At 36.4% G+C, this 25,517-nt stretch overlaps 1 protein-coding gene across 2 annotated transcripts in view; it reads right to left on the bottom strand.

The window, feature by feature from the left end:
• Nucleotides 1-25,517, bottom strand: part of GUCY1A2 (guanylate cyclase 1 soluble subunit alpha 2) — a 462,539-nt gene that overhangs the window by 277,184 nt on the left and 159,838 nt on the right. The gene's annotated exons all lie outside the window — the stretch shown is intronic.

Raw genomic sequence — 25,517 nt, 5'->3', positions numbered from 1 at the left:
GGCTACTGTCCTGTGAGGGAGTGATTCTGCAGAAGCACTCATTGCCCTCCAGCTCTCCAAGCTCCCAAGTGCACACAGTTCCAGTCCAGTCTGCCCTCCCTCTGCCAGAGCCCAAGGTAAGTGGCTGTACTTAATTAAATGCTGTGTCCTGGCCCTCTGCACTGTGGAGCCAACTTGGGATATTAACCCTGAGGGAGCTGCTCACAGCTAAAACAGCTGTTGTCCAGGGGCTTCCAGCCCACTGTCTCACACCTCTGCAGTTCCTACCAGCCTCGATTTAGTGTCTTTTTTCTGCTTTTCTGTTGCTTTTTCCCAACAATTTGTCTATATTTTAGATGTAATTCCAGTTTGTTCCTGGGAGATGATCTGTGTAGCTTCCATTCACTCCATTGCCATTTTGGAATCTCCCATTTATTGGTCTTTAAACTTTGTTCAAACTTACTGCCAGGCTCTCCTGAATATCCTGCATGACTAATATCTTATAAATATAATTTCACAACAATAGCTACTTTTCAAAAACTTGGAATGGTTTGCTGGTATTAAGTGAATTAAATCTAAATCTCCTGTCCTAAATTTTAAAGCACTTTTCAACTCATACCTGCCTATTAGTAATTCCATTTGCCCCACTCCTTAACATGGACTCTACATTTCATTTTGTTGTTGAGTAGTACACTCCATGCTTTTTTTCCTACTTCCAGAACTTTGCTCATGCTGATTCCCTACTGGAGTAGAAAGAATAATGACCCACAACAAAGTTTTCCTTGTCCAAATCTTCAGAAGTTGTGAACATATTACCCTACATAGCAAAAGGAACTTTGCTGATATAACTAAGGATTTTAAGATGGGGATATTATTCTGAATTTACCAGTTGTTCCCAATATAATAACAGGGTCCTTATAAAAGGGAGTCAGGGGTGTCTCAAAATGGAAGCAGGGGTTGTAGTAATACACACCAAAGAATCACTAAAAGGCCATAAGCCAAAGAATGCAACAAAGGTAAGGAAGCAGAATCACTCCCGGAACTTCCAAGGGAATACAGCCCTATCAATACTTTAATTTTAACTCCATAAGACTCATTTCAGACTTCTGACCTCCAGAGCTGTAAGGTAATAACTTCATATTGTTTTAAAACACTAGATTTATAATAATTTGTTAAAATGGTAGTCAGGAACTAATATACCCACCCACACCACCTTCAATAAATAATAATTTTCAATACTATATTCTAATCCTTCATGTTCTCAAATGTAGTCATATGCACTAGGTATACAATATATACTTGTTGATTTTGTCATATTTGTATTAATCAAGCAAACATTCATGGAGAGTATGATTCATACAAAATAATCTGCCAGTACCTATGGAGTTTAGCAAAGAGAACATCTACAGTCCTTGTTTGTCCTCTAGAACAATATCTTGGAAGTGATAAATCATATACCCAACTCCTAAGGAAAATCAAGAACAGACTAAGTAAAATTACAGAGTTAAGAAGAAATGATTTTCGGAGTTTAGATATGAAAGAGTTCATTTTGTTGGGGGATTCAAAATTTCATGAAGGAGGTGGCATGTTGCCCTACTTATTTTTAGCATGTCTATGTTTGATGTCATTCCTTCTTTGTACTTCCTTCACATTGATAGTCTTCCTTGGGGCACATTCTGATATTGATATTTTCACATGGTTTGAGGACTACCTCAATGAGAGAAGGATAGGGCTAACACAACCTGTCATTCCAAAATGTCTCTGATTCACCTCTCTCTCTCTCTCTCTCTCTTCTGTTTCCTTTGCCAAAACTTAACACCTATGTTTACATTATAAATACTAACTACCATTTTATTAGCATTATCCAGTTTTTATTAGAGAGAACCTTATTCTCTCCCCTTAGTCCCCTCATTGAGCAATGAATGGGAGATTTTAAAGCATTTATGCAACACTGACCTCTTTATTGAGAAACTGTCTGTAATGTGAGGTGGATCTCTATGCTGCCATATCAGTTAACCTAATTTTTAAAATTCATCTATTATTCAACTAGACTGCATGATAATGAAAAGTAATATGACTAGTTTTCATAACATTATTCAAACTTTCTTCTTCAAAATGTACTGTTTAATATAATATTTGTTGTCAAAAATGTTTGGAAAGAGTGGATTAAATGGTTACAGATTCTTTTACTGTAGGGTTTCTCTGAGCCTTTACTAAATTGTATTGTGAATCCATAAGGGGGATGGATACAGGATGCAAAGTTTCAAAAAGATACTCCACTACAAAAATCTTACTTTTATTATTATTGGTTGTTAGTTTTATTTGTTTCATTACACTCATATAAACAATTTTGGAAATTAAACTGGAAAATACCAATACAGTGGAAAGGAAACAGTGAGAAAAGCTCTGAAATTTTAGGGTTAGCACCAACTCTTCCATTAACTAGTTGTGTGAATAAGGCCTCTATGGACTCTCATCATTTCCCCATTTATAATCAAAGACGCAAATTAGATCATCCCTGAAGTTCCTTCCAGCTCTAACATTCCATGATTCAATTTTCCCTGAATTAATCTAATTGTCCAGTGTTTCAGATTGTGTTCAGACAATAAACAACTAATACTTTCACTTCCTGTGACGTTTTATTCTAGAAAATGCAACTCCCTTTTAAATGTCGGAAATCTTACAATAAATTTAATTTTATATACAAATAAAGCAGTGTCAGATGCATGCAAGCATTAGCTACTTCATAGAAATTCAAAGGATAAATGAATTACATCCTTTGGTCACACACCTCAAAAGATGCTCTAATTAATGGTCATACACTCAAAAGATGGCCATATGTCAGTCAATCTCTGACTTCATAAATTAGCACATAAATTGTTGTCATTGTTGTTTTACATAAAGTCCACTAAGATTCAGAGTGATGATACAACTTACTTGCTCAGATTCATAAAGCTAGAGACTATTAAGCCTGCCTTATAATGTATTCTTATTAAAATTCTATTACATCAAGAGAAATAGGATTATAAATACCCATTTACCTATCATCCATCTAAAGAAGTAAAATATTGCCAATATGGTTGCAGCCACTTAGATGTCCCTTCCCAGATTACATTCTTCCTCATCTCCTCAGAGGTAATCTATAGTACCTTTAATAAAATTTTAAAAAAGGCAATTACTTTATTTTAAATAAATAAATAAACAAGAAAAGCTCTAAAGTACATAAAATTGCAACCAGTTCTACAGAGTTGTCAAGAATAATTTCTGACATGTCAATATTATTGATTTAAATATTCTTTGCTTAAACACATATTTTGTTCTACAGGATTTTTGGAATATGGATCACTAATAAGGGGTTATAGTATTTATTCTTATATAGCATATGTGAAAATGAGTAAGGAATGACACAAACGTTATCACAACATATGAGAAGAGTAGGCATCAGGAGCTCCTTAATAGCATCTGAGACTTGGCCTGCTCAATCAGTGGCAAGGTCCTAGCATGATGAGTCACTTTTCCCTTTGCAGACTTTTGCCCAGCACCTTTATGTCCCTTCCTTCCTCCCTTTCTCCTTTCTTCCTTTCCTTCCTTCCATCTTTCCTTCTTATTTCTTCATTTCTCATATATGTAATATAGACAATAGTTAATGTTTTACATTTACTGATATATATAAATATTTGCCAAGAGAAAATACAAATGGACCCAGCTTTTCACACTCCATTTCAGTACATAATATCTAGAGGTGGGAGGTTAATAACTGCATCAATGTCATCCAAGTGGCCAACGCATATATTCAAGGTTACTACATAATTTGTGGAGATGCTAAAGGGAAGACACAGTGAATGGGATAGGATTTTCACTGTTCAAAATGGAATTTCACATGAATCAAATTATTCAGATGATTGCTTACTGAGCACTTTTCCCTAATAATTCCAGTTTCCAAAATATTCTGAGAATTATCAAAGTCATTTTATAACAGGTGGATTAAAAATAGGGTGGGGGTAAGGAGAGAAGGGAAACAATTGTTTGAGTCATCACTACACTAGTGTTTCCCATGGTAGGTGAAGATAAAATGTGTTAAAATATTTAAAATATCTAATGAAAATAGATACAAAGTATTTCCCTAGGACTTTATAAATCTAATTCACAAAAGAAAGTATCTGGACCTAGGGCTGAGCATTAATGTTCATTCTCATTTCACAATATCTGAAATTTCCCACTGTCATTTCACAGAAAATTACAAGTCAAAAATATCCACTTTTTTGCCATTGAAATTTATCCCCCCAAAAATAAAATTTGTCTCTAGAGGAAAAGGATATCATAAGCTTGCTAAAAAACATATAAGTATGTAATCAATTTACATGTTATGTGATGTTAATAATTTATTCATTCTAACCCACAAACTATAAAACTGACCCATGCTAGAAGTCCCACAATTCTACATTCAATCATTCAAATTCTCATCAGAGAAACACATGAAAACTCAATCGTTGCAGGTCATCATTTAATTAACTGACAGACTCTTCAATATCTCTGTCATCTTCTCCATGTACACAAGCCTGTTAACATTAACACAAGAAAAATGTTATTTGCCTTTTATATTATATTTTAAAGGTATTCAGAGAAAGTAAATTATTAAAGGAGATTAAAGTGACATTAACTATTTAAATCAATTCTGTTCTGTGCCTGTAATACATCTTTTAAGACCCACAACACTTAGAACAAAGCCTATGTTCTCAACTTGGGAACCTGATAATGTGACATTCACTTTTCATTTTTCACTATGTTTCAACTCAGCCAACAAGAAAGGAGACATCTGGATATATTTATCTCCATGTGTACAACTTATACAAAGGGTATTTTCATAATGCATTATATATCCATAAAAATACACTCATTTATTTGTTCATTCACAAATATTTATTGTGCACCTAGTAGATGACAAAGATTGCACTAGATACTGGGCATTGAGTTGTGAGTAAAATAATATGGGTTCTATCTCCATTAACATGTCACTTTATAATGTGTTTAGAACAGCTGAATGATGCTATGACAACTACACAGGCAACTTTACTAATCAAAGTTCAAGGAAGTCTTCCCTGAACAATTGATGATTAAGTTTAGGTCTAAAAGACTAATAGGAGCTAACCAGGTGAAGATTTGAGAGATTATTTCAGCCAGAGAAAACAGCATGTACAACTGCTCTGAGGTGAGAAAGAGAAGAAAGAAGCAAAGGAAGTTAGGAGGGGAGGGAAGAAAAGGCTAGGAACAACCTCATCCAGTGGCTGGGTAGGTAAGGATGAGCCTGCAAAGTAAATCAAGAAGAAGTGGACATGTCTTTGGAAAGAGAAAAAAGAAAGTCAAGTTACAGAAACCAACAGGAGAATGTACACAAAGATATAGAGAGTATGTTACTGAACAGAAAAGGGCGATGAGGACTGAAAAATATCCATGGAGATTATTATTGTTAGTAAAAAACTGTATTTCTAGTTTCTACTATATATAACCTTATTAAAAACAAATAAAGAAGCTTCATGCCAAATTACCTTGGTTTAGCCATTGATTAGTAATCAAGTTAGTTCTTACTAAACAAGCATTTAAAATTTAAACAATGTCACTTGAGTTTTTAACTAAAAATTCAGTCTTTTCAAAAGAGGTGGCCTAACTCCTGGCCAGTCAGTGACTCAACAGCTTTTTTTCTCCTTTGCTAATTCTAAGACAAAGGTATCTTCAGAATGTTTACTTCCATGGATAATAGGCTAAAAAATACTTAGTATTCACTAGAAGGACCACTGGAGAAGAAATTATAGACTCCATCCTCCAGAGCAATAGATGGCATTAGCTCAATGCACCCTGATGTGAGTCAGTTGCTAAAACTGCTTGCTTCATTTTGTGTTTACGGTAATATTCACCAGGTACTATTTTTTACAAAGTAATATTACAGTAAAACAAAGATAGCTGAATCCTCTTATTATTTTGTACAGTGAATATGTCAAAAAGCAATTAGTAAGTAGATAAGTTTTATGTGGTACAGTTGGAAGGAAGCGATAGGTCAATTTACCTTACTTATGGTAACTGAGCAACACCAAAAAACTGATGTGTCCTGTTGGGAGGAGAAAACAATCACACCCATGGGAAAATGGGAGGCTCTGATTATGGCCAAAATATCATTGCTCAGGTAAGTGAAAGGAAAAAAATAAATTCTCAAATGCTAAATTTTCAAATAAAGAGAATGTCATGTCCACTAGCATACATTCATTCACACTAAAATATCAATTATTTTCTAATTATCCTCTGTTCTCAAAAATCCCTGCCATTATTCCCTTCTATGAATAGCCCTATAGTATAGGTCAATAAATACTAATCCCAGTTTCAACATTAAACCACATAATTCAATTTTTCCAATAATAAAATGGGGATAGTACCTTCATCCTACTTACCTTATAAATGCTATGTAGATTATACAAGGTGAAGGTAGGAGGTGTGAATTACTTTTGTAAAAACTGTAAATCTCTATAGATTTGCAACTTACTATAATCTTCACATGTAGTATACACTAAGCCAACTACATAAATATAACAATTTTGAAAAATGCTCATACTTATAAAATGTTATTTTTGCCACAAATGTGTGCTGATTGTATGTTTCAAATGAAAGAACTAAGAACATGCCAACTTCATACACACAGATACCCACATATTCTCTACATAGAATTACTGAGGAGTGAGGCTAACTACATGTTTATGGCAAGCACTATTAGTTCTCACGCTGTATTCCTTCTTCCAGAGAAGAGAGCCATCATTGCTAACTGGGTATATTACTGTCTAGAATAGACAATATTTTATAGCCTCTCTTGCAGCCAAGTGAAGCTCTTAAGCTAAATTCTGGTCAGTGGTATGTAAGTTGAAATATAGTGTTAAATGTGTCCCTAGAGTAAAAGGGTTCTTAGAACAGAGCATCTAATTTTTCCATCCTTTTCCCTTCCTGTTAGTTGGAAGGTGGATATGCTGCTGGAATGCAAGCAGACATCCTGGGCCATGAAGAAGTGCCTAGATCATGAGAGAGATGGAGCAAGAAGATAAAAGGTATCTGGGTTCCTGACACACAAATATCAACTCTAGGCAGCCTGCACAATTTTTTCACATGCAAGAAAAATAATTTTAAAAAGCAAATAAAAAGTTTTGAAACGTTATTTTGGGTCTTCAGTTACTTACAAACTTCATCCTATCTCTATACTATGGACTATATACTAACTACTGTGTGTGCTTATGTTATCTATATTTATATGTATCACTATTTATAAATACAAGCATAAATATATACAAATATCTGTATATACATGTACACATATATTTGTATGCACTTTATCTGATATAAAACAAAAATAAGACTGTGACTATTCAGTTGCTTAGTAGAACAGACACTTTAAACATGAACTGCTCCAAAAGGTCTATAGCATTACCCTCTCCATTATAATCTCTACAATGGCAATAAAATAGTCATTAGAAATTTTAACTCTCAATCTGATCTATTACATCCTTCCTAAAGGAGCTCCTTTAGTCCTCTCCCATATACATCCTGCCCTCCTGTTTCATCTTGCCTCTGGGCCTTTGCAGAGACAGACATCGTTCTCTTCCATTTGAAATATCTTACCCCAGGCCCTAAAATCTACCTTGTTGGTGGCTAACTATCATTCAAATTTTAGCTCAAATCTTATCTCCTCTGGGAGTTTTTCCACAACACTCCACATTCATTCTCCTGTGCCCTTTCTGGGTTAGTTCTTTCATGCTCACTTAGGACTTTGTGCGTGTACATATTCTTCCAACAAAAATATAGGTATCTATTTAGTGGCAGGAACTATCTCTCTCTATAATAATTATCAAGTAAATTATAATTAATTTTTATTTTTTTAAGTTTATTTTTATTGTTGACATTATTACAGATATCCCCTATTTCGGGCCTTCAGTACATTATTGTCTGTGTCCATGGGTTATGCATGTATGCATATAAATTCTTTTGTTAATCTCTTCCCATCTCTCCTAACCCTATACCCTCTGAGATCTGTCAGTCTGTTCCATACATCTATGCCTCTGGACCTATTTTGTTTGTCATTAGATTCCACATATGTGAGATCATATATTTATCTTTCTCTGACTGGTTCATTTCACTTAGCACAATGGTCTTTTAGCCTTACCCACAGTCCTAGAGAACAACTGTTAAGTAGCACTTTTTCCAATTTCTTTCACCCTCCATGCCCTGTACAAATGTTCAGTAATTGACTTATTAATTACTGGGAGTCTGCTGTACCTACTGTTCAACTGGAGGACCCATTGGGCACCCTGTTGTCATGGTTCTTTCACTGACCTTTCTCTCTCCATTTGCATGGCCTCCATCTAAGCAGTATCATCCAGAGACAAAGATGTCTTAAACTCAACATCTGAAAGCTCTTACTCATTCACAAAACTTTTCCCAGTGTCTCTAGGTCACTAAACTCTTCTTAAGCATCCAGTCTCTTGCATGCTTTCTAGAGAATCAAATTCCCACCTGCTTCACTTCTTCTCATACCCAACTTGGACTTCATGCCAGTCATTTTGATTACTCTCACTTGCACTGTTAATTCCCTCATTCCTATCACCCTTCTGTTATGTCACACATACCTAAGCATCCCTCCTGGTTCAAATTAATAATTGCTTACAATGCTGGGTACTACTGCAAGAAAAAAAGGTAACCTGTAACATTGATGAGGATGTTTCAGTTAAGTGGCAAGCATCAAAACTAAAGTAGGCCGTTTCTCCTCTCTAAAATATTAACATCCATTGAAAACCATAGAATTAGGTCTCTCAAGTTAAAAGTAATTCCAGCCTTATATTCCCTTTGCAGATTGTCAACTACTGCCATTTATAATGCCATCTTCTTTGGCTGGTACAGCCAGAGTCTTCCATAGTTCTTTATCAGCCTCTGAAGGTTATTACCACAATGATTCTGGATAAATAACTTAAAAAGTTGCCTGAAAAGGGCTCTCTTTGATGGGAAAAAAATAATGAATGTTCTTAGGGTAAATTGTCTGAAAACTGAAACTGATTCTGAACCTATTTTTATTTCACAGGCTCTGAATGAGAAATTCATAGTCACACGCTGATTACGAAAAGTGGGGAAAGGAGAACAATTGTTTTCACTTTCTTTGCCTTTTGCTTTCCTTTAAGGGCTGTACTTTTATAGCCAACAGGTATTTGTATCACAATAAGTACAACAACTTGGTAAATATCTCATTTATTTCTGGGTGCTTGGAAGCATAGTTACAGCAATTGTTGCTTGTTCCGTAAGAATAGTTAGGTTCATTTTCTCAGTGCTATACTCTCTTTTATCATTGGAAAAGCAATTGCTTTCCTTTCCAGTTTGGCATCTTGATATATCATCTCCCTTTGATCAACTCCCTACATTAGAACAACCAATTCTTTTAAGACTTACTGAGGACAGAAAGATTGGGGTGAGGCATAGTAGTACAAAATGTCTACTCAAAACAACAAGAAAAGCTGTCTTCAAAGGTACAATTTATCAGACTATATTTTAATCCTATACCTTTGTTTTAAAAAAAAAAAAAAAAAAAAACACAAAAAACCTCCAAAACTGTCCATCAGATAAAAAGAACTTATTTGCAATGCACTGTATCTCTCCTTCAGATAACACACATAAATTAAGTGATAAGTGGATCCCATAAATGTCTTTGCATTGCCATACCTCTGGGTTTGCATTTTTTATCCCTTGTTCCTGTTGATAGTTTAAGGTCATTTAACAATGTTCCCAGGATAGAACTCCCCATCTCAGAAGATAATGATTTTATAGATTTCGTGGAAGATTAGACATTATATTTTTTGTATCTTTTCTTTTTCCCCTCTGGCGTGAGCTCCCATGTATTTAAAAAGGCTCAGTTGCTTGCGCACTTCATTGGGCATAGTCCTGTGGACCAAATGGTTGCCAGCTTGATTCCCTGTCAGGGCACATGCCTGGGTTGGGGGTGTACAAGAGGCAGCCAATTGATGTTCTGCTCTTACACTGATGTTTCTCTCTTTCTCCCTCTCTCTTTCTCTCTCTAAAAATCAATAAAAAATATTTTTTTAAAAAGACCCAGAAAGAAGCTTAAAGAGGAAAAATCAATCTAAAGGTCAAATGACAGAAAATAAATGACTTGGTCATTTAACAAATTCTCATAAACTTCTGAAGAGGTATGGAATCTTGGCTTCCTAATCTTAGATCTGCCTAAATCCAACCCACAATACAAGCTCCAACCTCTCAAGTCTTAAACGTTTCAGAATCCATTTCTACTTCTACAGCATGACAAATTCATTTCTAACATGTTTACCACAAGACCTTTGAAATTGAAGAAATTTTAAAGCAAAGATAAAACATGGTTTTATTTTGTTCAAGCACTAAATTGTTTCCTTTTAAATTTCAAAATCTCTTGACATGTCTGCAGAACTACAGTATGACTTGGCTGCTTCACCTCCTACAAATGTCCAATAAAATGCATCATTTCATAGTATCAGTCAAGGACAAATGGTTTTACATATTTGCTGGAAAGTGTCGAAAGAAACAGAAACCTGTATGACAACTACAACTTCTTCACTGGGACAAAGCATACTAATTTTTGGCATTATGCAATTTATTGTCTTCAGAGGGTTCCTTAATGAGAATTTTTAAATTCATTAACAGAGAAGCAGTTACCAAAAAATACAAGCTTGCAGAAACTTTCAAACTAGGAGCACATCTTACATAAATAAAAATCTCTTATCCTCTCATAACTTCACTGCTAAAATGATGCATCTTAAACTATATGCCAATATTGTTTCTATTATATTGTTTAATATTATCACCTAATTCAACTTTACCTGCTCCATGCTGCCTCTCCTAAGTTTAATCATCCCAATTAAATAATAATAAACCATCACCTGATCTTTATTGCCATTAAATCTACCATTGTGAAGTGGGTTTTTCTCTGTTTTCAGGGCCAAAAATCTATGAATTTATTACCTATGCCCAGTGCATCTACTCCATTAAAACCTAACTCTCCGCTCAATGTCACACTAGTCTTAAATGCATTTTTGACTGCATAACCAGCAACCTATCCCAGTTAAATCCAGTAATTTCTTTATTATACGTCTCAATCTTACTACCTAATGATAATACCAAGAGGACACAGTAATACAGCCTTTCTTGTTCTCCTGATACTCTTCAGAATGCTAGTTCTGGTTCTTTGGTTAATTCCTCTTCACTCCTTCAACCCAAGTGTACACTTCCCTGCTCACTCTTTAAGAGGTTCAAGATCCTAAATTCCTCTATAAGAGACCTTAACCTCCCCTGGTTCAGCATTATATTTCTTGCTGGCCATGATATGGCACCATTTAGATATTATGCTATCTAATCTTTTAATTATTATTATTATTATTGATTTTTTTAGAGAGAGAGGAAGGGAGAGGGAGAGAGAGAAAAATCAATGATAGAGAAACATTGATCAGCTGCCTCCTGCTCTCCCCCTACTAAGCCACAAACAGGGCAAGTGCCCAGACCAGGAATTGAACCAGGGACCTCTTGGTGCATGGGATGACACTCAACAAACTCAGGCACACGGGACAGGTTATCTAATCATTTTTTACACAAAATTTTATCCAGTTAAGTCATCAACAACACCACTGAACAGGTAACTGCAGTTTTCACAGCTCAATGTACTACATAAACACTATATAAAACACCATTTGAAGAATATTAGACTTCTGAACAAGACGGTTCTTTAAGTTTAAGCTGAAGAAACCGCTGAAGTTCCATCACATAACAATATTAGACAAAATATAACAAGAAAACATTATAATGTTGTAACCTATTAAAAATGGGTGGTTTCCAGACTTGGGCAGTTACAAATAAAGCTACCCGAAACATTCCTGTGCAAATGTTTTTATGAACATTGCCCTTTTTTCCCTTAGGTATATTCCTAGTAATAAACTTGTTAGGTCTTATGGTAAAGTATGTTTAACATTATTAGCAATTGCCAAATAGTTTTGTAAAGTGGTTGTACTAATTACATTTCCACTAGCAATGTATGAGAGTTGTTTGCTCCTCAATCTTGCTGACATTCAGTATTGTTGCTCTTTTTAATATGATTCCTTCTGTAGTGGTATATAATTATGGTTTAATTTTATTTTTAAACATTTTTTCTTTATTGATTTTAGACAGAGAAGAAGGAAGAGAAAGAGAGAGATAGAAACATCGATGAGAGAAAACATCAATTGCCGCCTCCTGCATTCCCCCCACTGGGGACCGGACCCACAACCTGGGCATGGACTCTGACCGGGAATTGAACTGGCGACCTCTTGGTGCATGGGTCAACACTCAACCACTGAGCCACACCAGCTGGGCTGTTGTTTTAATTTACATTTCCCTGATGGCCACAGTATTATTCTTTCCTAAACTTTTTGTCAATTTACAAAAGGTCTGAGCAAGACATTTGCCAGTACTTTAATTTGTCTTTTTACCAAGACATAGGAATTCTCTATATATTCTAAATGCAAGTCCTTTGTCAATGTATTTATTCACAGTCTATGGATGGCCTTTTCACTTTCTGCTTTTTGATAAAAAGTTTTAATTTTGATGTCATCCAATTTAAATTTTTGGTTATTGTTAGTGTACACTATGCTCAGTTTCAGAAATGTTTGCCTCCCCTAAGATCATAAATATATTTTATGGTTTGCTCTAGAAGTTTTATAATTTTAGCTTTCACATTTATGTTTATGACCCACCTTGAACTAATTTTTGTTTATATGTGATAGGTGTCAAGGTTCTTTTTTCTTCCATATAAATGTGCAGTTACTGCAACACCACTATATTTAAAGTTCTTTTCTCCTTATTGAATTTCTTTGGTGCTTTTGTCAAAAATCAAATATTTCTGAAGTCTCAGTTTTGTTGCATGGTTCTATTTATCTATTATAATGCCAATATCACAGTATATTATTTCTATGTTATAACAGGAAATTAATCTGGCATGTTCTCCAACTTTGTTTTTTTCCTCAAGATTATTGTGGCTATTCTGGGCATTTTGCATTTTCATATAAATTTTAGAATCATCCACTTCTACAGAAAAGTAACTGGATTTTGATTGAATGCACTGAACCTACAGCTCAGTGTGCAGAGAATGGCATATCAGTAATAGTTTTAAATCCCTGAGCATGGTATAGTTTACCATTATATAAGTCTTCCTTAATTTCGCTTAGCAAAATTTTATAGTTTTAAGTCTAGAGGACTTGAAAATCTCTTAGTAAATGTTTTCCTAGATATTTGTATCCTAGGATATCCTAGACACTTAGGTATCCTAGGTATTTCCTAGATATTATTTGATGCTATTATTTTTTTAAGTGGTGGGGTTTTAAATTACTTATTGCTATTGTTTTTCATTCTCCACTGGTTTGCCAGTAGTACATAGACTCATCTGGTGGCACAGTAAATAATAACCACAAATTTAGGTATATTTTTCCATGATCACTGCTAGCTCTCAATTGCAAATGTCTCCCATCTTCTGGGCTATAATACACTGCAGTCATTATCATAGCCAAATTATAATGGAACTTTTATAATCATTTCTTACTTTCAGGATTGCCAAGTAAATACTGAAATTATAACAGAAGTGTTATTTTTCTTTTTTAATTGATATGAGTTTGCTTTCCAAAGGGTACTCAAATGAAATGCTTCTTTCAGAAAATATCAGGAAAACATTGAAGGAGTACTATAAGGTGATTTGTTCTTTTTGACATTTCAAGTATAAAAACCAAAACCAGACAAGTATTCTTTAAAGATAATCCCTGAAATTCTCTGTAGCCCCAGAAAACTAGTATCCAATATATGACATGATTTGGACAAAGCCAGGAAAAAACTTGACAGTGGCAAGCAACACATATTTATTTGTAACCACTAAACTATGTTAGCTAAAGGAGTTTGACTGAACTCAAAATGTACAAACTCTCACAAAATAAAAGACAAAGTATTTGGATTTTTCAGAAAAGGTCTTCTAATTTGGGGGAAGAAATATTCCAATAAATTCTCTTTCTGTTATTATTTGTGTCGAAAAATATCCCTAAGCTGTAAACCAAATATAAGTGCATACAAAATTATAAGTTAAAATACAGGATATATACTGTTAAAATATACGGTGATAACTTCTGCTTTCTGGTCCAAAATATAAGGTGCTTGAAAGTTGCCATTCTGACAAATAAAATTCTAAACAAACTGAAAAATCAACAACTCTTCTTAGACCCATAACAAACATGAAGTCACAGAGCAAACTGCTGCTTCCAAAATTTGAGAGACACACAGGAGAATATAGAGAATCACAACATACCAGAGCAGAAACCCATTAGCAGAAATCCCCTCAAGAACCAGTCCCAGGGAAGGAAATTCTGAACTGTAATTCACAAATCACCACAGACTCAATGTGTATAAGTCTGAGAGATTAAAAATTACAAGGGTCCCAGTCAAAGGAGGGCCCCACACTTCTGTGAGTTTTACCTCTCAAAGATCTATCAGGTTCTCACAAGCATATCAGAGAAAAATCCACTGGTGCTTCCAACAGGGAAAGAAGAAAAAGACTTTCTCAGACAAGCAAAAATTGGAGGAATTTGTTGCCAATAGACCTGCCTTGCAACAAATGTTAAAAAAAAAATTCTTTAGATAGAAACTTGGGTCTACATAAAGAAAGGAAGAATATGGGAGAAGGAATAAGTTGAGATTAAAATAAAAAATTTAAGTTTCTTGTCTTCATTGATCTAAAAGATAACAATTTATTCAAAATAATAACAGCAACAACTGATCAGATTATGTATTCTTATGCATAGATGAAATGAGTAACAGCAATGACAGAAGGCATGAGATGAAGAAATTAGGAATCAGTGGAGACAAGAAAATCAACGTATACAACACAAATGCATTCAAAATGCATTTTTAAGAAAGATTATTAAACTTTACTGCATTTCCAGAAAGGGTTTGAATAAAACAATACAATCTGGAAGAATATATTATAAATATAAAAGTGAAAATGTTCTGCATGTGGAAAATTTAGTAGCAGCTCAAAGTGTGCTGTTTCCATGGAGTGACAAATAGTACAAGTGTGGGTGAATTGCATGTATTGTAAATTAATTCAGACATAATTAAAGTTCTTGCGCTTTATCTATATAAATCCAAAATAATATTACAAAAAGAAAATTCAAGCAACCAGTTGTTTAATCTATACTGTGCAAAAAAGCATATTTTCCTCCCTACAGAACTGAAATAAAATATGGGTAGTCATTACCTTAAATACAGAATAACTGTGAATATGTATTTTTAGGAAACCCTTTTGATAATCTGATGGACCTTAAAATGTAATAAAAAAATTCATGTGCCAAATTTTGCATATTAGTAATTCAGAGATTTGATGAAGCCCCTGAAATATATTGATCTCTGTGTCCTAGATAAAGACCCTATGATATGTGTACTTAATGTATGGTATCTGAAACTACTATAATGTTTTTTAAAAATAAAGAATAATTATCAATCTATTGGTTTTAATTTCATGACTCAATTTAGAAAAAAGAATAAAGTATTTATACTCCAATAAATATTTCAATTTCTATAGTAAATCAGAAGACTCTTTGGTGTTGCTAAGAATATGCTTATTTTTTGAACAATTTCTGAAAATATCAATATCTCCAGTTTTTCTGTACTTTCTCACAATGCACCTATGTAAGTGCCAGTATATATTTTTTAAATTAATTTACTTATTTTTGTTACAGATGTTTCTCCTTTTTCCCCGACTGATTCCCTCCTCCCCCTCCCTACCTGCCCTGTCCCCATTTTTCTTGTCCACGTCCATTGTTCATCCATACATGCATATAAGTTCTGTGGTTTATCTCTCCCCAACCACCCCCTCTCCTGGGATTCTCAGTCTATACTTCACTTCCAGGTCTCTGGGACTAACCAGTTCTTCAGACTGTTATGTTCATTATATTCCACAAATAAGTGAGATCATGTGATATTTGACTTTCTCTTCTTGGTTTGTTTTGCTTAGCATAATAGTTTCCAGGTCCCTCCATGTCATCTCAAAGGATAAGAGATTTTTCTTTCTAACAGCTGCATAGTACTCCATTGTGTATATGTACCATGGCGTTTTTATCCATTCATCCACTGATGGACATTTCGGCTGTTTTCAGATCTTAGCTATTGTAAATAGTGCTGCTACGAACATGGGGGTACATATTCTTTCAGATGGCTGTTTCAGACTTATTAGGGTATATTCCTAGAAATGGGATCACTGGGTCAAATGCAAGTTCAAATTTTAATTTTTGGAGGTAACACCATATTGTTTTCCATAGTAGCTGCACCACCAGCAGTGTACTGCAGTCCACTTTTCTCCACACCCTCGCCAACACTTGTTGTTTGATGATTTTTTTGATGGAAGCCATTCTGACAGGTGTAAGGTGATACCTCGTTATTGTTTTAGTTTGCATCTCTCTGATGATTAATGATGTTCATATGTCTCTTAGCCATTTGTATGTCTTGTTTGGAGAGGTGTCTATTGAGTTCCTCTGCCCATTTTTTAATTGGGCTGTCTTCTTTTGCTGAGCTGTATGAGCACTCTATATATATTAGAAATTAACCCCTTATCTGATATATCATGGGCAATTATGTTCTCCCATACAGTGGGTTGCTTTTCCATTTTGATGATTGTGTTTTTTGATGTGCAGAAGTTTTTTAGTTTGATGTGGTTCCATGTGTTCATTTTCTCCTTTGTTTCTGTTGCCTTAGGTGATGTGTCACAGAAAATTCTGCTGCGAATGCTGTCTGAAATTTTGTTGCCTTCATTTTCTTCTAGGATTTTTATGGATTCATGAGTCACATTTAAGTCTTTTATCTATTTTGAGTTTATTCCTATGTATGGTATAAGTTGATGGTCTAGTTTCATTTTTTTTTTTAATGTAGCTGTCCAATTTTCCCAACACCATTTATTAAAGAGGCTTTCTTTATTCCACTGTATGCTCTTGCCACCTTTGTCAAATATTAATTGAGAATATTTCCTTGGGTCAATGTTTGGGTTCTCTGTTGTGTTCCACTGGTCTACATGCCTGTTCTTTTGCCAGTACCAGGCTGTTTTGATTATAGTGGCTTTGTAGCATAACCTGAAATCTGGTAATGTGATCCCTTCCACTTTGTTCTTTTTTTGTTTCAAGATTGCTCTGGCTATTTGAGGTCTTTTTTGGTTCCATATAAACTTTTGAAGTATTTATTCTAGTTCTGTGAAGTATGTCGTTAATATTTTGATGGAAATTGCATTGAATCTATAGATTGCTTTAGGTAGTATAGACATTTTAATGATGTTGATTCTTCCAATCCCTGAACAAGGTATGTGCTTTCACGTTTTTATATCTTCCTCTATTTCTTTTTTCAATAACCTGTCGTTTTCTGCAAATAGGTCCTTTATTTCTTTGGTTAAGTTTATTCCAAGTATCTGAATCTTTTAGCTGTGATGGTAAATGGGAATTTTTTTTTAGTTTCTCTGTCTGTGAGTTCATCATTGGTGTATAAGAATGCCATTGATTGCTTGACGTTAATTTTGTATTTTAGTCTAGTAAATCTTTGATGGAGTCTTTGGGGTTTTCTACATATAATATCATGTCATCTGAGAATAATGACAGTTTCACTTCCTCCTTTCCCATTTGGATTCCTTTTATTTTTTCCTCTTGTCTGAATGCTTTGGCTAAGACTTCCAATACTATGTTAAATAAGAGTGGCGAAAGTGGGCATCCTTACATTGTTCCAGTTCTTAAAAGAAATGCTTTTAATTTTTGCCCATTGAGTATGATGTTGGTGGTTGGTCTTTTGTATATGGCTTTTATTATGTTGAGATATGGTCCCTCTATTTCCAAATTACTGAGTGTTTTTATCAGAAATGGGTGCTGGATATTGTTGAATGCTTTTTCAGCATCTATTGATAAGATCAGGTGATTTTTATCTTTCATTTTGTTTATGTGGTGTATCACATTTATTGATTTGCAATTATTGGACCAACCTTGCATCCCTGAGATGAATCCCACTTGGTCATGGTGAATAATTTTTTTGATGTATTGCTGGGTTCGATTTGCTGGTATTTAGTTCAGAATTTTGGCATCTATGTTCATCATGGATATTGGTCTGTAGTTTTCTTTCCCTGGAGTGTCTTTTTCTGGTTTTGGAATTAGAAATATGCAGGCCTCATAAAACAAGTATGGAAGTCTTTTCCTTCTTCTTGAACTTTTTGAAATAGTTTGAGGAGAATAGGTATTAGTTCTTCTTTGAATGTTCGATAAAAGTCTGCCGTAAAGCCATCCTGGCCTGGGCTTTTGTTTGCTGGGAGAGTCTGGGCCTGTTAGGGTTCTTCAATTTCTACTGCTGTTATTGTTCTGTTCAAGTTTTCTATCTCTTTCAAGTTCAGTTTTGGGAGACTATGTGTTTCTAGAAATTGATCAATTTCACTTAGATTTTTAAATTTGTTACTGTATAATTGATCATAATATTTGTTAACAATCTGTTGTATGTCTGTGGTGTCATTTATTATTTCTCTTCTTTCATTTCTGATTTTGTGTATTTGGGTTCTCTCTCTTTGTTTCTTGGTGAGTCTAGCTAAGGGTCAATCAATCTTGTTTATCTTTTCAAAGAACCAGCTCTTTGTTTCATTGATCCTTTGAATTGTTTTTTTTTGTTTTTTTTTTTTTTTTGGTATCCATGTCATTTATTTCTGCTCTGATCTTTACTATTTCCTTCCTTCTACTCACTCTGGGGTTTTCTTTTTGTTTGCTTTCTAGTTCTTTAAGTTGTGAGGTTAGATATTCTGTCAGACATTTTTCTTTCTTCTTGAGGTAGGCCTGTAGTGCTATAAACTTCCCTCTCAGAACTGCTTTCGCTGCATCCCATAGACTTTGTGTTGTTGTGTGTTCATTTTCATTGGTTTCCAGGAAGTTTTTAATTTCTTCTTTGATCTCCATGGTAACCCATTCATTGTTCAATAACGTGCTATTGAGCCTCCATGTTTTCAAATGTCTTTGCATGTTCTTGTTGCAGTTGATTTCTAGTTGCATGCCTTTGTGATCTGAGAAGATACTTGATATGATTTCAATCTTCTTGAACTTGTAGACAGTCTGTGTGCTAACATGTGGTCTCTTTGAGAATGTCCTATGTGCACTTGAGAAGAATGTGAGTTCTGCAGTTTTGGGATGTAATTCTCTGTAGATATTTATTAAATCCATTTGATGTAATGCTTCATTTAGAGTCTGTGTTTCCTTGTTAATTTTTTGTCTAGATCTATCCAGTGATGTCAGAGGGGTGTTGAAGTCCCCTGCTATGATTGTATTGCTGTCAATTTCTCTTCTGACGTCCTCCAACATATGTTTAATATATGTTGGTGCTCCTATATTGGGTGCATATATGTTTACCAAGGTTATATGTTCCTGTTGGATAGATCCTTTCAATATTATGTAGTAACCTTCTTTTTCTCTAGTTATGGTCTTCATTTTGAAATCTACTTTATCAGATATGAGTATTGCTACCCCACCTTTTTTTTTTTTTTTTTTTTTTTTTTTGCTTGCCGTTTCCTTGAAAGATTTATTTCCATCCATTCACTTTTAATCTATGTGAGTCTTTTGTTGTGAGGTGGGTCTCTTGTAAACAACATATATGTGAGTCTTGCTTTCTTATCCAGTCACCTACTCTATGTCTTTTTATCGGAGCATCAAACCATTCACATTTAAGGTGATAATTGATATGTACTTATTTATTGCCAATTTGTTTAGTGTTGTTCTATTTTTTTTTCCTGTTTCTTCTACTAATTACAGCAGTCCTTTCAGCATATCTTGCACTGCTGGTTTGGTGTTAATATATTCCCTTAGCCTTTTTTTGTCTGGAGAGCTCTTTATTTTACCTTCTGTTTTGAATGATAGCCTTGCTGGATAGAGTAGTCTGGGATTCACATCCTTCTTTTTCATGACCTTGATTACTTCATGTCACTTCCTTCTGGCCTGTAGTGTTTCTGTTGAGTAGGCAGCTGAGAGCCTTGTGGGGTTTCCTTTGTAGGTAACCTGTTGCTTATCTCTTACTGCCTTTAGGATTCTCTCTTTGTCTTTAATTCTTGGCATTTTAATTACTTTGTGTCTTGGAGTGGGCCTGTTAGGGTTCTTCTTACTTGGGGCTATCTGTGCTTCTTGAACTTGAATGCCTTCTTCCTTCACCACGTTAGGAAAGTTTTTTGTCATTATTTCTTCAAATATGTTGTCTTACCCTTGCTCATTTTCGTCCTCTTTGGGGACTCCTATGATGCAAATGTTATTACATTTCCATTTGTCCCACAGTTCTCTTAAGCTATCTTCCTGTTTTTTAATCATTTTTTCCTTTTGGTTTTCTGATTGGTTTATTTTTTCTACCCTGTCATTTAATTCACTAATCCCATCCTCAGCTTCCTCTACTCTGCTGTTTAGTCCTTCCAATGTGTTCTTTATTTCTGCTATGTCATTCTTCATTTCCACTTGGTTGGTTTTCAGTGTTTCTATATCTTTACTCATGGTACAGATGTGCTTACTCATGCTGTTGAGCTTCCTCAAGATCATGGCTCTGAACTCTACCTCTGATAATTTGCTTAGCTGCATTTCATTGATTACATCTTCGATAGAGTTCTCTTGTTCTTTCATTTGGGATTTGTTCCTGTTTCGCCATTTTGGCTATCTCAGTGGGTTTTGGAGCCTGCCAAATTTTCCCAGAGGGTGGGATAGATGCTGCTTGTTAATGAGCCTCAATTTTTATTTCTTTGCCTCACCTTGGAAAGACTGAATCTCTGGGGGGTGGGGAGGAGTGCTGCTTTTCCCCACAGCTTGGGGAAGAAGCACACTGGCCACCATCTTTTGTGGCCATAACTCAGCAGAGACTCTGAGTGTCCTCCAAATCCCGTGTGATCCCACAGAGTTCCATCCCAGTCTGCCCTCTCTCTGCCATATTCCCCTGGTGAGTGGCTCCAGCTATTTTAGTGTTCTGTCCTGGCTCTCTGAGCTGTGGAGTGGACTTGGTCTATTCCTTAGTGCTGCTCCCTGCTAAGACTGCTGTTGGTCTTGGACTCCCAGACTGCCACCCTCTCATGCCTCCACAGATCCTACCAGTTTCCCTGGTTATATGGTCCTGTCCTGCTGCTTTTCTGTTCCTTTTTCCCGAGGATTTGTCTTTATTTTCGTTGTAATTCCCGTCTGGTCCTGGGAGATCTTCCATGTGGCTTCTATTCACTCCACCTCCTTTTTCACAACCTCTAAGCCTATCTTGTGCATAGCTGAGTTGCACAGGCCTCACTGGTGCCCCCGCACCCTGGGGATCCCATGGATAACTGGATCACATAGTCGCTCTGGGGACCCAGCTCTATGCCTATGTTATGGGCTGCTGGATCACACAGGCCTCTCTAGTGCATCAGCACCCCTCAGGTCCCGCGGGTAACTGGATGGCACAGACTCTGCTGGGTCAGGCTGGCCTCTCTGGTGCTTCAGTACCCTACAGGCCCCATGGGTAAGTAGATCACGCAGTCCCTGCTGGGTCGCTCAGTCCTCTCTGGTGCTTCAGCTCTCCACAGGCCCCATGGGTAACTAGATCGTGCAGCCCTTTGAGTGGCATAGGTCTCTGTGGTGCTTCTGCACCCCACAGATCTTGTGGGAAACTGTATGGCACAGACCCTCCTGGGTGGGACAGGCCTCTCTGGTGCTTCAGCACCCCACAGGCCCCATGGGTAACTAGATCACACAGTCCCTGCTGGGTCACCCAGTCCTCTCTGGTGCTTTAGCACCCCACAGGTCCTGCGTGTAATTGAATGGCACAGTCCCTGCTGGGTGGCAGGGGCCTCTCTGGTGCTTCAGCACCCCACAGGACCTGCGGGTAACTGAATCGCACAGTTCCTGCTGGGTGGCACAGACCTCTCTGGAGCACCTGCACCCTGCAATTGGGTCACACCAGTCTTTCTAGGGCTCGCACTACCCACTGCATTTGTGAGGTACTGGACTGCACAGGCGTCTGTTGAGCCCCAGGTCCAGCTGCTGGCAGCTGGGGAGTTCTGCTGCCCTGTGGGGCTCAACTCCTGCTCAACTTTTGCTGTAGATTTTCGGGATGGGTCTCATCTGGGGGTCTGTGCTTCTGTTGCCTGGGGATGGATGTCTGCTCCCCAGCCTCTGTTGCTGAGGGTATATCTTGACTCTGATTGGGCTGGTACTCTGGGGGACAGTGCTGGGCTCCGTGCTGTCCATGGCTTCCATGACTGGCACGTTGGCAGCTCCACTACTGTGCACCAGTCTGTATTGACACAGAGTGTCCACTGGTCCGATGGTGTAGGGTACGCTGGTGGGCTCAGGTTGTTGGGCCCTAGCCACTCCCCCTGTCTCCTCCTAGGGAATACCAGGGATCTTCCAAAATGGTAGGACCTCCCCACAGTGCAGGGAGAAGCGCCCTGAAGGTCCGCTTACCGCGGTAGCCGCCTGCTTCATCCACAGCACAGGAACCTTCTGCTCCGTGCTGCTTGGGTTTGGTCCTCCACCTTCACAAGTCCACTCACACTCTCTCACACACTCGCTGAATCTCTCACACACTCACCCTACCTCCGGTCCTGCCCGCCGCCATCTTTTTCTCTCCAAGTGCCAGTATATTTTAAGAAAATGTATCAAACTTTCCATCATGTAGTCTCAAAGGATAAGAGGTCTTTCTTTCTTAGAGCTGCACAGTACTCCATCGTGTATATGTACCACAGCTTTTTTATCCATTCGTCTACTGATGGACACTTGGGCTGTTTCCAGATCTTAGCTATTGTAAATAGTGCTGCTACAAACATGGGGAAATATATATTCTTTCTGATTGGTTTTTCAGGCTTCTTAGGGTATATTACTAGAAGTGCGATCACTGGGTCAAATGGAAGTTCAATTTTTAATTTTCTGAAGTAACACCATATTGTTTTCCATAGTGGCTGCACCAGTCTGCATTCTCACCAGCAGTGTACTAGAGTCCCATTTTCTCCATACCCTTGCCAACACTTGTTGTTTGATGATTTGTTGATGGTGGTCATTCTGACAGGTGTGAGGTGATACCTCATTGTTGTTTTAATTTGCATCTCACTGATGATTAGTGATGTTGAGCATTTCTTCATATGTCTCTTAGCCATTTGTATGTCCTGTTTGGAGAGTTGTCTATTTAGTTCCTCTGCCCATTTTTTAATTGGGTTCTTTGTCTTCCTTTTGTTGAGCTGTATGAGCATGCTATATATATATTGAAAATTAACCCCTTATCTGATGTATCATTGTCATTTATGCTCTCCCATAGATGAATTGCCTTTCCATTTTAATGATTGTATCTTTTGCTGTGCAGAAGCTTTTGAGTTTGATGTAGTCCCATGTGTTCATTTTCTCCTTTGTTTCTATTGCCTTAGGTGATGTACTGGTAACAATTCTGCTGCATATGATGTCTGAAATTTGTTGCCTACATTTTCTTCCAGGATTTTTATGGATTCATTTTTATGGGTCACATTAAAATCTTTTATCCATTTTGAGGTTATTCTTGTGTAGGGTGTAAGTTGATGGTCTAGTTTCATTTTTCTACATGTAGCTGTCCAATTTTCCCAACACCATTTATTAAAGAAGCTGTCCTGACTCCACTGTATGCTCTTGCCACCTTTGTTAAATATTAATTGAGCATATTGACTTGGGTCCATTTCTGGGTTCTCTGTTCTGTTCCACTGGTCTATATGCCTGTTCTTGTGCCAGTATATATGTACCCCCATGTTTGTAGCAGCACTATTTACAATAGCTAAGATCTGGAAAAAGCCCAAGTGTCCATCAGTAGACGAATAGATTAAAAAGCTGTGGTACATATACACAATGGAGTACTACACAGCGGTAAGAAAGAAAGATCTGTTATCCTTTGAGACTACATGGAGGGACCTAGAAATTATCATCCTAAGTGAAACAAGCCAAACACAGAAAGACAAGTATCATATGATCTCACTTTTTTTGGAATATAATGAACATAACAGTCTGAGGAATGGGGTAGTCCCAGAGACATGGAAGTGGGGTACAGACTGACAATCCCCAGAAGAGGGGGTAGTGGGGGAGAGATAAACCACAGAACTTATATGCATGAACAATGGACATGGAGAACAAAGCTGGGGACAAGGCAGGGAGCGAGGGGGGCAAAATCAGTGGGGGGAAAAAGAGAAACATCTGTAACAAAAATTAATTCATAAAAAAAAAGAAAAGAAAAAATTAATAAAAATAATAAAAAGAAGAACCCAAGATATTTACTTTTTCACTGTTGACATTTTCACAGATAGTGTAAAAGCAATCAAACTGCTGGTGCCTACATACAAATTATGACAGTGGCCAAGCTTGTGCCTGGTGCCAGTTTTCCATTATAATTGTGAAAGCATTTGCACATATCTTGTGTCCTGCACAGATAGTTCAGATATAAAAACTCTAACCCAACTTCAAACATGTATCTAATAACATTCTCTCCTCAAACTATGATGTCTTTCTTTAAGTGTAAATTCCAGAGGATAAAAATAAATTTGTATAATATAATAGGTGCAACCAAAGACCCAAACATTGGAGAGTGCTAAATAAATATTATTTAATGATTACATCCCTTGAATTATAAAATGTTTTCATTACCAATTTCTGAGTCTTTTCACAACCAGAGTCAATTTCATTCTATTAGTCCCTTAATGCTGTCTGGCCATACTGAATTTTTTCAGTTCAGTTGCATTGCCTCCCTATCTTGATTCAATCTAACCTTGATCCTATCTGCGCTCTCTACAAACAATGATATGAAATTCCTTTGTATTACATTTCAGCTTTACATTACCTATTATGGCATTATATTGCACCAAAACATAAAAGCGAGGCAACCAGTAATTTTATAGAATTTCCCTTGGAGGTCAATAAATTTCAGTTTACCACACCAAAGAAATATTAGCTTCTATAACTTTCCCACAATCAGTTTGAACTAAATCAGAACCAATCTTCCCTTTCAGACAAAACCATGAATCTTTGGTCAGGTTTCATTTTAAGACCTGGGACTCTGCAGTTAATCTCCAAGAGGTAAGCCAGGTTTTTCATGGCTTTGCTATCTAGTCAAGACTGCTAAATACCAATCATATAGAGATTCATGATTATTTTTTATTAAGACTTACTTTTAGAGTAGTTTTAGGTTCACAGAGAAATCAAGTGGAAGGTATAATATTTCCCATATACCCCATACTCCCACATATGCGTAGCTTCCCCCATTCTTAACATCCCCCACCAAGGTGGTACATTTGTTATAACTGATGAACTTGTATTATATCTTAATTACCTAACATCCATATTTTACATTACTGTTAACTCTCAACGTATACTCCATAAGTTTTGACAAATGTATAATGACATGTATCCATCATTATGGTATCATACTGAGTAGTTTCACTGCCCTAAAATCCTGTGTTCCACCTA

This window comes from Molossus molossus, unplaced genomic scaffold (assembly GCF_014108415.1).
Source record: "Molossus molossus isolate mMolMol1 unplaced genomic scaffold, mMolMol1.p scaffold_m16_p_13, whole genome shotgun sequence".
Taxonomy (NCBI): Eukaryota; Metazoa; Chordata; class Mammalia; order Chiroptera; family Molossidae; genus Molossus; species Molossus molossus.
Note: the sequence above shows the minus strand (reverse complement) of the source record. Positions and strands in the feature narration are given on the sequence as shown.